The sequence below is a fragment of the Pseudopipra pipra genome, chromosome W, assembly GCF_036250125.1.
Source record: "Pseudopipra pipra isolate bDixPip1 chromosome W, bDixPip1.hap1, whole genome shotgun sequence".
Classification (NCBI taxonomy): Eukaryota; Metazoa; Chordata; class Aves; order Passeriformes; family Pipridae; genus Pseudopipra; species Pseudopipra pipra.
This window is the reverse complement of record NC_087580.1, coordinates 8,656,026-8,669,923: the sequence shown is the minus strand read 5'-3', so window position 1 is coordinate 8,669,923 and position 13,898 is coordinate 8,656,026. Positions and strand designations below refer to the sequence as shown.

Genomic DNA, 13,898 nt, shown 5'->3' with positions numbered 1-13,898 from the left:
GGGGAAATCTGGGCACTTCCTTGGTTACAGACTGGTCATGAAGGAAGGCCCAGACTAAAGTACCACAGACATCACATCCCGCTCTGTGACATCACATCCTCCTCTGTGACATCACATCCTCCTCTGTGACATCACATCCTCCCCATGACATCACATCCCCCTCTGTGACATCACAGCCCCCTCTGTGACATCACATCCCCCTCTGTGACATCACATCCTCCTCTGTGACATCACATCCTCCTCTGTGACGTCACATCCTCCTATGTGACATCACATCCTCCTCTGTGACATCACATCCTCCCCATAACATCACATCTCTCCTGTGACATCACATCCTCCTCTGTGACATCACATCCTCCTCTGTGACATCACATCTCTCCTGTGACATCACATCCCCCTCTGTGACATCACATCCTCCTCTGTGACATCACATCCTCCTCTGTGACATCACGTCCTCCCCATGACATCACATCTCTCCTGTGACATCACATCCCCCTCTGTGACATCACAGCTCCTCTATGATGTCACATCCCCCTCTGTGACACCACAACTCCCTTATGAGATCACATCCTTCCGGTGACATCACATCCTCCTCTGTGACATCACATCATCCCCATGACATCATGTCTCCTCTATGATGTCACATCCATCATATGACATCACAACTCCCCTGTGACATCGCATCCTCCTCTGTGACATCGAATCCTCCTCTGTGACATCACAGTTCTCCTATGATGTCACATCCTCCCCATGCTATCACATCTCTCCTATGACATCCCATCCTTCCTGTGACATCACTTCCTCCTCTATGATGTCACATCCATCAGATGACATCACATCTTTCCTATTACATCACAGCTCCACTGACATCACAGCTCCCCTATGACATCACATCCTTCTTGTGACATCACATATCTCCTATGACATCAGATCATTCTGGTGACATCACATCGCCCCTGTGTTATCACATCCTCTGTGACATCACATTGTCCCTGTGACATCACACCTTCCTCTGTGACATTGCATCTCTCCTATGACATCACATTCATCCTGTGACATCAAACCTCTCCTGTGATATCATATCGTCCCTGTGACATCACATCCTCCCCTGTGACATCACATCCTCCTCTGAGACATCACATCTTTCTTGTGACATCACATCCTTTCTGTGACATCACAGCTCCTCTATGACATCACATCCTTCCTGTGACATCACATCATCCTTGTGAAATCACATCCCCCACTGTGACATCACGTCCTCCCCTGTGACATCGCATCCTGCTCTTTGACAACACATCCCCCCTGTGACATCACGTCCCCCCTATGACATCACATCTTCTCTGTGACATCACATCCTTCATGTGACATCACATCTACCCTTATGACATCACAGCTTCCAGGTGACATCACATCCTTTCTGTGACATCACATTGTCCCTGTGATGTCATGTCCCCCACTGTGACATCACATCTCCTTGTGACAGCACATCCTCCTCTGTGACATCACATCCTCCTCTGTGACATCACATCCCCCTCTGTGACATCACATCCTCCCCATGACATCACATCTCTCCTGTGACATCACATCCCCCTCTGTGACATCACATCCCCCTCTGTGACATCACAGCTCCTCTATGATGTCACATCCCCCTCTGTGACACCACAACTCCCCTATGAGATTACATCCTTCCGGTGACATCACACTCTCCTCTGTGACATCACATCTCTCCTATGACATCACATCTATCCTGTGACATCAAACTCTCCTGTGATATCATATTGTCCCTGTGATGTCACGTCCTGCCCTGTGACATCACATCCTCCTCTGTGAAATCACAGCTCTCCTGTGACATCACATCCTCCCCATGATATCACATCTCTCCTATGACATCCCATCCTTCCTGTGACATCACATCCTCCTCTATGATGTCACATCCATCATATGACATCACATCTCTCCTATTACATCACAGCTCCACTGTGACATCAGAGCTCCCCTATGACATCACATCCTTCCTGTGACATCACATATCTCCTATGACATCAGATCATTCCTGTGACATCGCATCCTCCTCTGTGATGTCACATCCTCCCCATGACATCACATCTCCTCTACAACGTCACATCCATCATATGACATCACATCCTTCCTGTGACATCACATCCCCCCACTGTGACATCACGTCCTCCCCTGTGACATCACATCCTGCTCTTTGACAACACAGCTCCCCTGTGACATCACGTCCCCCCCTGTGACATCACATCTTCTCTGTGACATCACATCCTTCATGTGACATCACATCCACCCTTATGACATCACAGCTTCCAGGTGACATCACATCCTTTCTGTGACATCACATTGTCCCTGTGATGTCATGTCCTGCACTGTGACATCACATCTCCTTGTGACAGCACATCCTCCTCTGTGACCTCCCATCTCTACTATGACATCACTTCCTTCCTATTGCATGACATCTCCTCTATGACATCACATCCTCCTCTCTGGCATCATATGCAACATAACAGCTCCTCTGTGACATCACATCCTTTATGTGACATCACATCCTCCCCGTGATGTCAATGGGATATGTGATATCACAGGGGAGGACGTGATGTCAGAGGGATGATATGATATCACAGGAGAGGTTTGATGTCACAGGATGGATGTGATGTCACAGAGGAGGATGTGGCTGCTCCATCTCAGAGTCACCTCAGAGGGGCCCTCACGGGTACCTTGTCCCTCCACAGATTTCCCGGAACAAGCCTGATCTTGTGCCCCTCCCCCATCAGGTCCTGTTTAGAGCCCTGGGACACTGTGGAACCTCATGGAACCAAGGGGCCACTGGGACACCACAGGGCCTCATGGAACCCAAGGGACCCTGAGACACTGTGGGGGCTCATGGAACCCAAGGGACCCTGGGACACTGTGGGGGCTCATGGAACCAAAGGGACCCTGGGACACTGTGGGGGCTCATGGAACCCAAGGGACCCTGGGACACTGTGGGGGCTCATGGAACCAAAGGGACCCTGGGACACTGTCAGGAGCCTCGTGGTGCCCAGGGTTGAGGAATCCCGTGGGTGCAGGTGGCTCAGGGAGCAGCGGCAGTTGGATCCAAACTATTCTCACCTGAAGATGTCCCTGGTAACAGAGGTCCTGTGTGTTCCCTCTGCTCTCTGGGCACTTGCATCCTTTGAGAGCTGCCCATCACTCTGGTAGCCAAGAGCACAGGGCGGGGGATCCCCTGGAGGGGGAGCAGAGACATCTTTCCTAGATCACCTTGCTCAGAGCCCCATCCAACCTGGCCTTGAATGTTTGCAGGGATGGGGCATCCACCACCTCCCTGCAAATGTGTTCCAGTGTTTCATTCTCATCATCAAATGTTTCTTCCATCTCTCTAGTTTGAACCTCCCCTCTTTAACTCCCTCACCCCCTGTCCTATTGTGACAGGCCCTACTGAACCCTTTGCCCACATGTCTCTAAAAAGCTGCCTTGAAGCACTGGAAGGCCCCAAGGAGGTCTCCCCACAGGCTTTTCTTCTGCAGGCTGAAGAGCCCCCACTCTCTCAGCCTGTCTCCATTAGAGGTGCTGCAGCCCTGGGATGCCCTTGGTGGCCTCCTCTGGAAGTGCCCCAAGAGGTGCGTGTCTTTGCTGTGCTGAGGAGCCCATGGAGCTGCAGGAGATGCCAGGGCTGGCAGGGGAATCCCCCCAAGCCATTGCCATTGCGGGCGGGTGCGTTGCAGACAGCCAGAGGAGCCCAGAGCTGGGGGCAGCACTGCAGGAGGGGTCTCAGCTGAGCAGAGCAGAGGGGCAGAACCCCCCTCCCCTGCTGCCCACGCTGTGGGATGAGCCCAGGACACGGGGGGTTGTGGGCTGTGAGCTCCCATTGCTGGCTCCCATCCTGCTTTTCATCCCCCACTATCCCATGGCCTTGGATGCAGGGCTGCTCCCCATCCCTTCAGCCCCGAGCCTGGCCCTTGAGATCTGGGGGCATTTGACACCCGCTGGCTCCTTTGATCCCCTTTCCCATCCCTCCCAGAGCACAGGGAAGGACTGAGGGGCCTTGGCTGATTGTCCCTGACCCTCTCCTGCCCCGACACCAAGCTGTGCTCCTTGGGGACGGTGCTTGGACAGCCCCAGTCAGACCCTGTTTCCCGCTTGGCCCCCAAACCACCGGGTGCCCCAGGGGACGTGGGAACACACATGGACACGGGAAGGCACCCGTGGATGTGGGAACACACCCACCCAGACACACACAGACAGACAGAGCATTTGTTTTGCTGCAGGGGTTTATTGATTCTTGCAGGGGAATTGCCAGGGCACCCAGGGGATCAGGGGGGTCCTCCAGGGATGATCATCTCCTCATGCCGCTGGAGGGGGCCAGGACACGGGTGTCACCACCACTTCCAGTCCTGAAAGACAGAGCCCCAAACGTCACCCCCGGTGTCCACAGGGACATGGCAGGGGCCTTGTCCACACCCCGTGTGTCTGCAGGGAGCTGGGGCAGGAGAAGGGAATTGGATGCTGAGATCCATGTGGCCCCAGAGCCCCTGAGCCCGGGATGCTCTGACACCTCCCCGAGCCCCTCCCTGCCCTCCCGGTGAGCCTGGGGGTCTGCAGAGCCCCCAGTGCAAGGCAAGGCTTGGGGGCAGCTCTGTCCAGCTGCCCCGGGACACGGAGCAGGGACAGCCCCCTGCGTGTCCCTCTGCTGTGCCCAAGCTCTGCCCACTGCAGAGGGCTCAGGGACCCCCCAGGGCCCTGCCAGGCTCCTTTGGGGGGCTGAGGAGCCTCCCATATTTCTCACCTGGACATGCAGAGAGGCAGCCGAGCGTCACTGGTGCAGCAGCTTCCCCAGGTCAACTTTGGGAGGCTGGGGACAAAGGCAGGGTTAGAGACACACTGGGGTGGACTGGGGCACACTGGGATGGACTGGGACACACTGGGATGCCGGGGGGGAGGTTGTGGCCATGAGAGCGGAGGGTGTGAGCCCAGCAGAACTCAGGGTACCCACCCTAGGCCTCCTCACTGGAGGGATATTGATGTCTCCCTGTAGAGAGAGTGTGAGGTGTCACTGGTCATTGGGGTGTCCCCAGGCCCAGGAGGGATGGGGGGACTATATTTCCCCCAGTTTCCCACACTGGGGACATCCCAACTCCAGGACTTACCTGGACACATCCATCTCCTCCTTGTCCCGCAGATGGCTGGGGAAGGAGAGCAAAGGTTTAAGCAGTATTGGCCCCTGTGGGGCTGCGGGAGGGACACGGGTGTCCCCAGACCCCCCAGCCCATGGTTGGCCCCTGGTCTGAGGGGGAAAAGCCCTTCTGCTCCCCCAGCCCCAGTGCACCCAGTTTCCCCCGGGATCCCTGTTCCTGCAGGGCCCAGGGTGGGGATGGAGACAAGGAGAGCCAGGGGAATTCAGGGCCTGCAGGGAGGGTGGGGGGGAGGAGGAGGGGACCCAAAGAGGGTGAAGTGGGGGGAATTGGGGATCCCACAGGATGGACATTGGGGTGTGGAAGGGATGGGACGGTGGGGGATGCGGGTGAGGAGGAAGGGATTGCAGTGGAGGGGACCCAGGGAATGAAGCAGGGCAGGGGTGGGGGCAGGAGAAATGGGGAAGGGGAGAAAAGTGGAAGGGACTGGGAGGGTCTTTGGGACTGAGGGGTCAAGGAAGGGGATTTCTGGACATGAGTGTCATGGGCAATGGGAAAGGGAAAGGATTACAGGAGAAAGAAGGGAAGAAATGGTGTGGAAATGATGCCCTGTGTGTGTGTGGTGGGGTGGACTGGGGTGTGTGGGAATAGAGTGGGGGCCCTGAGGAAGGGCCTCCCCAGTGCACACTGGGGTGGACTGGGGAGCACTGAGATGGCCTGGAGGGTGGTGGCCACCAGAGGGGAGGGTCTGGGCCCAGCACAAGCCCTGGTACCCACCGGGCCGCCGATGACGCCTGCCTGTAGAGAGACAAGGAGACGTCACTGGTCACTGGGGTGTCCCCAGTGCCAGGAAGGGATGGGGGGCCCAAAGTGCCTCCCACTTCCCACACTGGGTGCCCCCCAACTCCCAGACTTACCAACTCGCAGAGTTCACCACTGGCCTCAAAAATGGGCTGCAGGAGGAGAGCAAAGGCTTGGTTGGGGTTGGCCTTGTGGGGCTGGGGGGGACACGGGTGTCCCCACCCCCTCCAGCCCCGGCTGCCCCCCGGGCTGAGCGGGGCTCTTTGGGATTGCGGCTCCCAGGCAAGTTGGGGACACCAGTGCAGGGGGAAAGGCAAGGCATTGAGGGCAAAGCCTGGAGGAAAGGCCCTGGGAAGGGGCCATGGCAGGGCATTTCCCAGTTGGTGCCAGTTCAGCCTGGCCAGGCCTTGTCCCACTTGAGCCCAGGGTGGAGCTTGGGCCTGTTTGTCCTCCTTGGACTCAAGTGGGGCTTGGCCCAGTTCCACCCAGTTTGGGTTGGGCCTTTGCCTTGGCTGGGAAAGAGAGGAGATGGTGGGGAGATGCCCCAGGGGACCAAGAGGATGGGATGGGGAGGCCCAAAAAGGTGGGATTTGGGGTCAGAAAGAGCAGGAAGCGTTGGGACTGTGCCAGGACGGAGCCGGGTGCAAGCATCCCGTGAGGAAGCGGAGCTGCAGCAGCAGGAGTTCAATTGTGGGAAGGGGAAGGAGAGAGGGAATTGTGGCCAGAAGAAAGTGGCCTGGCCCGGGGCTGTGGGTGCTGGGGAGTGCTGGGGGAGCCCCTGGATTGGGAAGGGGCCCATCCCTGAGCCCATGGCCGTGGCATGGGGGCCTCACCTTGGCATCTGCCGGGGGGCTCAGCAGGATGGTGAAGAGCAGGGCCACGCTGAGCACAGCGACCTTCATCTTCCTCTGGGCCTGGGCAGCGCTGGCTGAGGCTGCACAAGGGCAGGAGCACATTTATCCCTGCCGGGACTCCTCCCTGCTCCCTCCCCGAGAGCCCCCGGGGCAAAGCCCGGCTGGGCACAGCCCCCAGCCCTGGCCACAAGCCCAGCCCTGGCACAGAGTCCATCCCGCCTGCGGCACCCATCCAGCCACCTTCCCCGGCATCCCTCCAGCTTCCTGCACGGGGCAGCTGCCCCTGGAAGGGCCCAGGCCCCTGGGGGTGCCAAGGGGGTGGGCAGGGAGCTGAAAGCAGCTGCATACCCTGTGGGGACAATCCCACACAACACAATCCATCCTCCAACAGCCCCCAAACCCTGATCCACCCGTGTGCTCCTGCCCATCCCTTCCCAGAGCTTTCCCTCTGGGACACCCCAGAGCTGACCCAGGCCCCAGATCAGCATGTCTGTCCACAATTGTCCCTGTTCCACTCCAGCCTTGTGGGGAAAGAAGGGGGCTGCCACTGAATATGATTTGAGAAAATTCCACCAACTTAGGTGGGAGAACAATGGGGGACTTGGGCAGTGGGAACAGCCCCGTGACTGGGATCTCCAGGCACTGGAGGCACTGGGGAGCACTGGGCAATGTTTGGCACCTGGAGACAAGGGGAAGGCTTGGGGAATTGCTCCGATGTGTCAGATCCCAGATCCAGCCGACCCCATTTCCCAGCACTGCAGGCCCCAAATGGGTCCAGTCTCCAGCCCCAGAGCAGAGCCCAGGGGGCAAGATTCTCTCTCCTGGCCCTCCCTGTTCCTCTGCAGGCCATTTCTCTTTCCCACTCTGCCCTCATGAGTCCCATTCCATGGTTCAGTCCTTTCAGGGGGCTGTGCCCCCAGAAGATGCTTTTCAAAGCCCAAGGGAGGGTTCCACTCCCCATCACACTCTTGCACTGGCCAGATGGGACTGCTAAAGGGCAAGTGAGCCTTCCTGAGCAATCCTTTGCTCTCCAGTCACTGACAGCTCATGCAAGGGAACCAGGAAGCCCCGGTGGGTGTGATATTGTCCTTGGCCATCTGTCAGAGTGGCAATTGGCACATTGGGTGCCCTTTGACCTGCAGCATCCCCACAAGGGAAGTCTCTTCTGAGGGCCCAGGCAAGGGAAACAGCTGTTGAATCTTCTCCCTTCTCCAGGCAGCTCTGCCAAGAGCCCACTGGTTCCATGAGGGGTCCCTGACAGACCCTCTCTGGAGTTGTTCTCTGCCAAGGATGAACGGAGCCTCCAGGCCAGTCCCAACAGGGAGCTTTGGCCACTCCTTCCCAGTCAGACCATCCTCAGCCTCCAACACAGACACTCCATGGGATCCTCCCGTCCCTCCAGAGAAAAAGATGGATTCTGCCCCTTTGTCACGGGCTGTTTCAGAGCTCACTCTGCACCAGTGCCCAGCAGAGATTTCTGTTCCCGTGGGGCTGATGTGCCAGGCCATTGATCCCACACATCCCAGGAACCCTCAGGGCCCCTTTCTGAGGCCAGGCTGACCCTGTTCCTGCTCAGGGGATTGATTTCTGGGGTTTGTTACTGCAAAGCAGAAGTACCTTGAGCAGGGTCGAAAGTCTGACCAGCCCTTCTCCTCTGCCCAACAGACACTGGAGCAGGAGTTCTCCTGCACAAATGCTTTTGGCCTTTGGTTTTCCTTCCAGTTTCTGGACCTGAGCTTCCAGTCTCCAGGGAGGTTCCCCCTCCCACTCCCTCCTGGCCAAGTCCCAGTCCCACAGACAGAACCTCGGGGTGACACTTGGGCTGTGCCACCAACAGCCTTTCCCTGGAGCAGGAAAAGCTCAGCTCTTCCTGGCTGAGACAGTGGTCAGCAGGAGAGGAGAAGACATCCTTAAACGCTGGGACATGTGCTGAGACACAGCCCCGAGGGAGGCAGTGGGGTTCCCACTCAGCTCCTGCAGCTGACTGGCCAACCCACCTGCCCTGGGAGCCTCCCAGCCTGCCCAGCTCGTTAACCCCAGGCTGTTGGCACATGTTCAGTTGGTGTCCAGTGCCATCCCCCTGACTGGCATCTCCAAGGCAGCCTGGGCCTCTCCTGCGTCAGTGTTCCTCAGTGATGACCCTGTGGGCAGTTCCTTCATTCCTGTCCAGATGAATTCAGCACACAAATGATGTCATGGCACATGTGCACCTGGGCAATAATCCCCCCCTGGCACACTCTGGTCTCTAACAAATGGGGCACAAAGCAGAAACAGTCCAGAGGAAAATCTTCCTGGGCACTGCCGCCTCCTTGGGCAAGTTTCAGAGCAAATAGTCAAGGCATTTGCCTGGAATGTTTTCCCAGCTGTCCCACAATAGATCTGTTCTGGCCCCACAGTGCCCCAGAAAGAGAGAAACCTTAACAAATGCCCCGGAAGGTCACACAACAATCACAGTCATTGACAGTTCTCAGGAACCACTTCTCAGGGTGTTTTTACTTCTTTGAAGCCGTGACAGGCGTCTGTATCATCATGGGAACAAACCCAGGGACACCTGGGATTCCCTGTGGATCAGGCAAACCTTCCTCTGCCTTCAGAACCCAAAACAGGTTTTCACCACCAGACCCTTTGATCCCCAGCTCGGGACTCCTAAAAGTGCTTCTCACACCCTCGTAGGCAGAGCACTAAAACAGAGCGTTATTTTCCTGTCCCATGGGCTGCTGGATGGATTTGGAAGTGGATGGAGATTGGGAAGCACAGCTTGAATGACTGTGGCACATATCAGACAGAAGGAGTTTCCAGAGGAACCATGGCACCCTGTTTGAAGATCAGCAGGGGACTGGGAGACACAGGATCCACCTCAAGAAATGGGACACAGGTGTCTGAGCCAACCTGATTTCAACTAGGAAAGACATGGGAAGGGCAGAGTTCTGGAGACCAGCCAGGCACCAAGACAAGGCTCCAGTGGGGAAACTTCCAGGAAGGTCCAGCAGCCCAGGGAGCGGCCCCAAGGCCTGACAAGGGGGTGTCCTCTTGCAGCCCTCCTGGCAAACAGACCCTCTCCAACACCTCAGTGAAGTGCCTGGAGAGCAAAGCACAAGGTAGGGAAACAAACACAGAGATTTGGAGATCCTGTGCAGTTGGAGCCCTGGATCTCCCAGAGAGATGGTGGGATGGCTCCAGGGTTGGAGTGTTGTCAAGAACGGCTCCAGGGGTTTTGGCAAAGCAGGCCAGGAAGGGGAGCGGTGGAGTCGCCCCTTCTGGAATAGAAAACCAGCCCTGAGGAATCTCTGACCCAGGAGAGCAGTGAAAAGAAATGGTGGAAGAAAGACTTTCCCGTGGTCAAGGGGGATCTGGGTTGAGATCTCCTGGGCAAACTTGGCATCCACAAGTCCCTGGGCCCTGTCAGATGCATTTGGGAGCACTGAGGGATCTGCTGGACACCACAGGGAGGCCATTGCTGATGATCTTTGAAAGGCTGTGTCAGTCAGGAGAGGGGCCTGAGGGCTGGATGAGAGCCAGTGTCATCCCACTCTTCCAAAAGGGCAAGAAGGACCCAGGGAGCTGCAGGCCAGTTGGCCCCACCTCCATCCCTGGAATGGGCTGGAATGGCTCATCCTGGAGGCCGTCTGAGCACGTGGATGACAGGAAGGGGATCAGGAGTGGTCAGCATGGATTCACCAAGGGTTGACCCACCTGATTGCCATCTAGGATGGCCCAGCTGGCTGGCAGGAGGAGAGCAGAGCTGTGGGTGTTGTGTGCCTGGAGCTCAGCAAGGCTTTGGGCGCTGCCCCCACCTCTGGGCTCCAGCCTGTCCTGAGGGCAGCAAGGGAGCCCCAGGGCTGTGGGGTGCCCCAGGACCTGCTCCTGCCCGTGCCCCCAGCTCTGCCCTGCTCTGCCAGGCCTGAGGGGAGCCCAGGTGTCCAGGCTGCCTTGACCTCCCCCATTCCCAGACTGCCCAGATCAGACAGGGCTGGAAAGCCCCGGGATTGCTGAATGGCTTCCTGCTGCCTCAGGCCATGGGCAAACAGGGCTTATCAGAGGTGCTGGGAGGGACAAACACCCCTCCTGCTGGCAGGGGAGCTCTGTTTGCCCAATTAGCTCCAAGTGGCTGCCTGGGGACAAGGGCCCCTTCACCCTGTCCCCTGCATGGCCACACCCTGCCCAGGGCCAGCGCTGGCGTGGGCCCAGGGCCATGGACAGACACTGTGTGGGGACAAGGGCCTGTGGGGAGCTGTGGCCAAGTCCCAGCCAGGGACAGAGCTGGACACGGAGCCTTGTTGGGGATGGGGTCCCTTGGAACCCCCCCGTGTGGGGCAGCTCTGCAGAGCGGGACCCAGGTGATGTGGGTGGCCCTGGGTGTGACAAAGGCAGGACAAGGCAGGGGATCTTCCCCCCTGGGCTCTGCTCTGGGGCTGGAGACTGGACCCATTTGGGGCCTGCAGTGCTGGGAAATAGGGTGGGCTGGATCTGGGATCTGACACATCGGAGCAATTCCCCAAGCCTTCCCCTTGTCTCCAGGTGCCCAACATTGCCCAGTGCTCCCCAGTGCCTCCAGTGCCTGGAGATCCCAGTCACGGGGCTGTTCCCACTGCCCAGGTCCCCCATTGTTCTCCCACCTAAGGAGGTGGGATTTTCCCAAATCATGTTCAGTGGCAGCCCCCTTCTTTCCCCACGGGGCTGGAGTGGGAACAGGGACAGTTGTGGACAGACATGCTGATCTGGGGCCTGGGTCAGCTCTGGGGTGTCCCAGAGGGAAAGCTCTGGGAAGGGATGGGCAGGAGCACATGAGTGGATCAGGGTTTGGGGGCTGTTGGAGGATGGATTGTGTTGTGTGGGATTGTCCCCACAGGGTATGCAGCTGCTTTCAGCTCCCTGCCCACCCCCTTGGCACCCCCAGGGGCCTGGGCCCTTCCAGGGGCAGCTGCCCCGTGCAGGAAGCTGGAGGGATGCCGGGGAAGGTGGCTGGATGGGTGCCGCAGGCGGGATGGACTCTGTGCCAGGGCTGGGCTTGTGGCCAGGGCTGGGGGCTGTGCCCAGCCGGGCTTTGCCCCGGGGGCTCTCGGGGAGGGGGCAGGGAGGAGTCCCGGCAGGGATAAATGTGCTCCTGCCCTTGTGCAGCCTCAGCCAGCGCTGCCCAGGCCCAGAGGAAGATGAAGGTCGCTGTGCTCAGCGTGGCCCTGCTCTTCACCATCCTGCTGAGCCCCCCGGCAGATGCCAAGGTGAGGCCCCCATGCCACGGCCATGGGCTCAGGGGTGGGGATGCTCCTGCCTGCAGGAGAGAAGCTCTACTGCAGGATGGAATCGTGGCTGTGATCCCAAAAATCCTTGCTCTGGCCTCTCCCTCTCCCAGTCCAGAGGATCCTCTGCTCTCCCTGACCTCCAGTGCTGGGCACTGGAGCTTCTCCCTCCCACTATTGCCTCTCTTCACTCCACTTCCACTGCAAATCTCCCTGTGCCCAGAGCCCCAGATGCTCAGGGAACCTGACCAGGGAGGTCCCTGACAAGGGAGGTCCACTGTCAATTGCTGGGAGGGCCCCCACCTCTTTCTTTTAATGGTGCTCCCAAATCCCACCTCTTGGGCCTCCCATCCCATTCTTTTTGGTCCCCTCAGGCATCTCCCCAGGATCTGCTCTGTGTCCTACCCAGGGTCCCCAAACATCCTCCCACTGATCATTCCCAAAGCTTTTCTTTCCATCCTTCCCCTCAGACCTTTGCCTTTCACCCAGGCCACTGCCCTGGTACCTCCCAAGACCATTCCTTGCCTCCCTCTCCACTCCCAACCATCTCCCAGTGCCCACGTTTTTGTCCTCCTCCATCCTCCTCCTCCTGTCCCCACCAAGCCTCTCCCTTGCAGTCCCCATGTCCCTAGACTTGAATTCCTTTCCCCTCCCCTGTATCCCACACAGGGCCCCTTCAACACCCCAATCCCAGTCCCGTGGGCTCCCCAGTTCCCCCCAGTTCAGCATCTTTGGGTCCCCCCCAACCTCCCCCCACCCTCCCTGCAGGCCCTGAATTCCCCTGGCTCTCCTTGTCTCCATCCCCACCCTGGGCCCTGCAGGCACAGGGGTTGGAGGTGAAACTGGGTGCAGTGGGGCTGGGGGAGCAGAAGGGATTTTCCCCCTCAGACGGGGGCAGCCCTGGGCTGGGGGGCTGGGGACACCCATGTCCCTCCCCCAGCCCCACAGGATCCAATCCTGCTTAAACCTTTGCTCTCCTTGCCCAGGCACTCTTGGCAGGAACCCAAAATGATCTGCGGGAGGTGAGTGGGCCGGGGGGACTGGAGGGCATCCAGTCTGGGAACTGGGGGACACTTTGGTCCCCCCATCCCTCGCTGGCACCGGGGACATCCCAGTGACCAGCCAGGGCTCCTGGTCTCTCTCCAGGTGGATTTAGTGGAAGTTGGGATCCTGAAGACGGCTCAGGTGGGTACCAGGAGTTCTGCCTGAGTCGGGTCCTCCCCTCACATGGCCATGACACTCCCAGCCATCCCAGTCTGACCCAGCACACTCCAGTGCACTCTACTGCCTCCCCAGAGAACACCCTGCCCCCCAGAATTTTCCCAGGAACCCACTTCCCGAGGGCCCCTGTTGCATTCCAATCCCTGACACCACAGGGCTCCCCGCAGATGCCCCAGGATCAGCCCCTCCCCAGCTGTGCCTCTTTGCCAGGACCCCCCAGTGCTCCTGGGCAGGACCACACAAGCTCCTGAACCCCGTTTCTGCCCAGAGGCACCTTCCCCAAGGACCCCATTGCTTGCCCCAGGCTCCCAGTACATCCCAGTTCAGCCCAGTGTGTCTCTAACCCTGCTTTGTCCCCAGCCCCCTGTGGTTGAGAAGGTGCTGGGGCTTGTTCGTGAGAAACGTGTGGCTGCATCCCTGGATGTCTGAGGTGAGCAGTGCCTGCAGGGAGAGGGGTCAGGACAAGGCCCCTCTTGAGTCCCATTGGACATCATGGGTGACATTTTGGGCTCTGTCTTTCAGGACTGGAAGTGGTGGTGACACCCGTGTCCTGGCCCCCTCCAGCGGCATGAGGAGATGATCATCCCTGGAGGACCCCCCTGATCCCCTGGGTGCCCTGGCAATTTCCCTGCAAGAAT

At 58.5% G+C, this 13,898-nt stretch overlaps 2 long non-coding RNA genes across 2 annotated transcripts; both read right to left on the bottom strand.

Annotated features, from left to right (window-relative positions):
- Positions 1–4,268: 4,268 nt before the first annotated feature.
- Positions 4,269–5,069, bottom strand: LOC135405890 (uncharacterized). Its single transcript, XR_010426075.1, has 3 exons — positions 5,009–5,069; positions 4,802–4,867; positions 4,269–4,409 (listed from the first exon to the last, which is right to left on the bottom strand). It is a non-coding gene; the product is annotated as an uncharacterized LOC135405890 (long non-coding RNA).
- Positions 5,070–5,161: 92 nt separating this feature from the next.
- LOC135405895 (uncharacterized) lies at positions 5,162–6,109 on the bottom strand. The gene is made up of 3 exons (XR_010426080.1): positions 6,065–6,109; positions 5,925–5,945; positions 5,162–5,198 (listed from the first exon to the last, which is right to left on the bottom strand). It is a non-coding gene; the product is annotated as an uncharacterized LOC135405895 (long non-coding RNA).
- Positions 6,110–13,898: the final 7,789 nt, after the last annotated feature.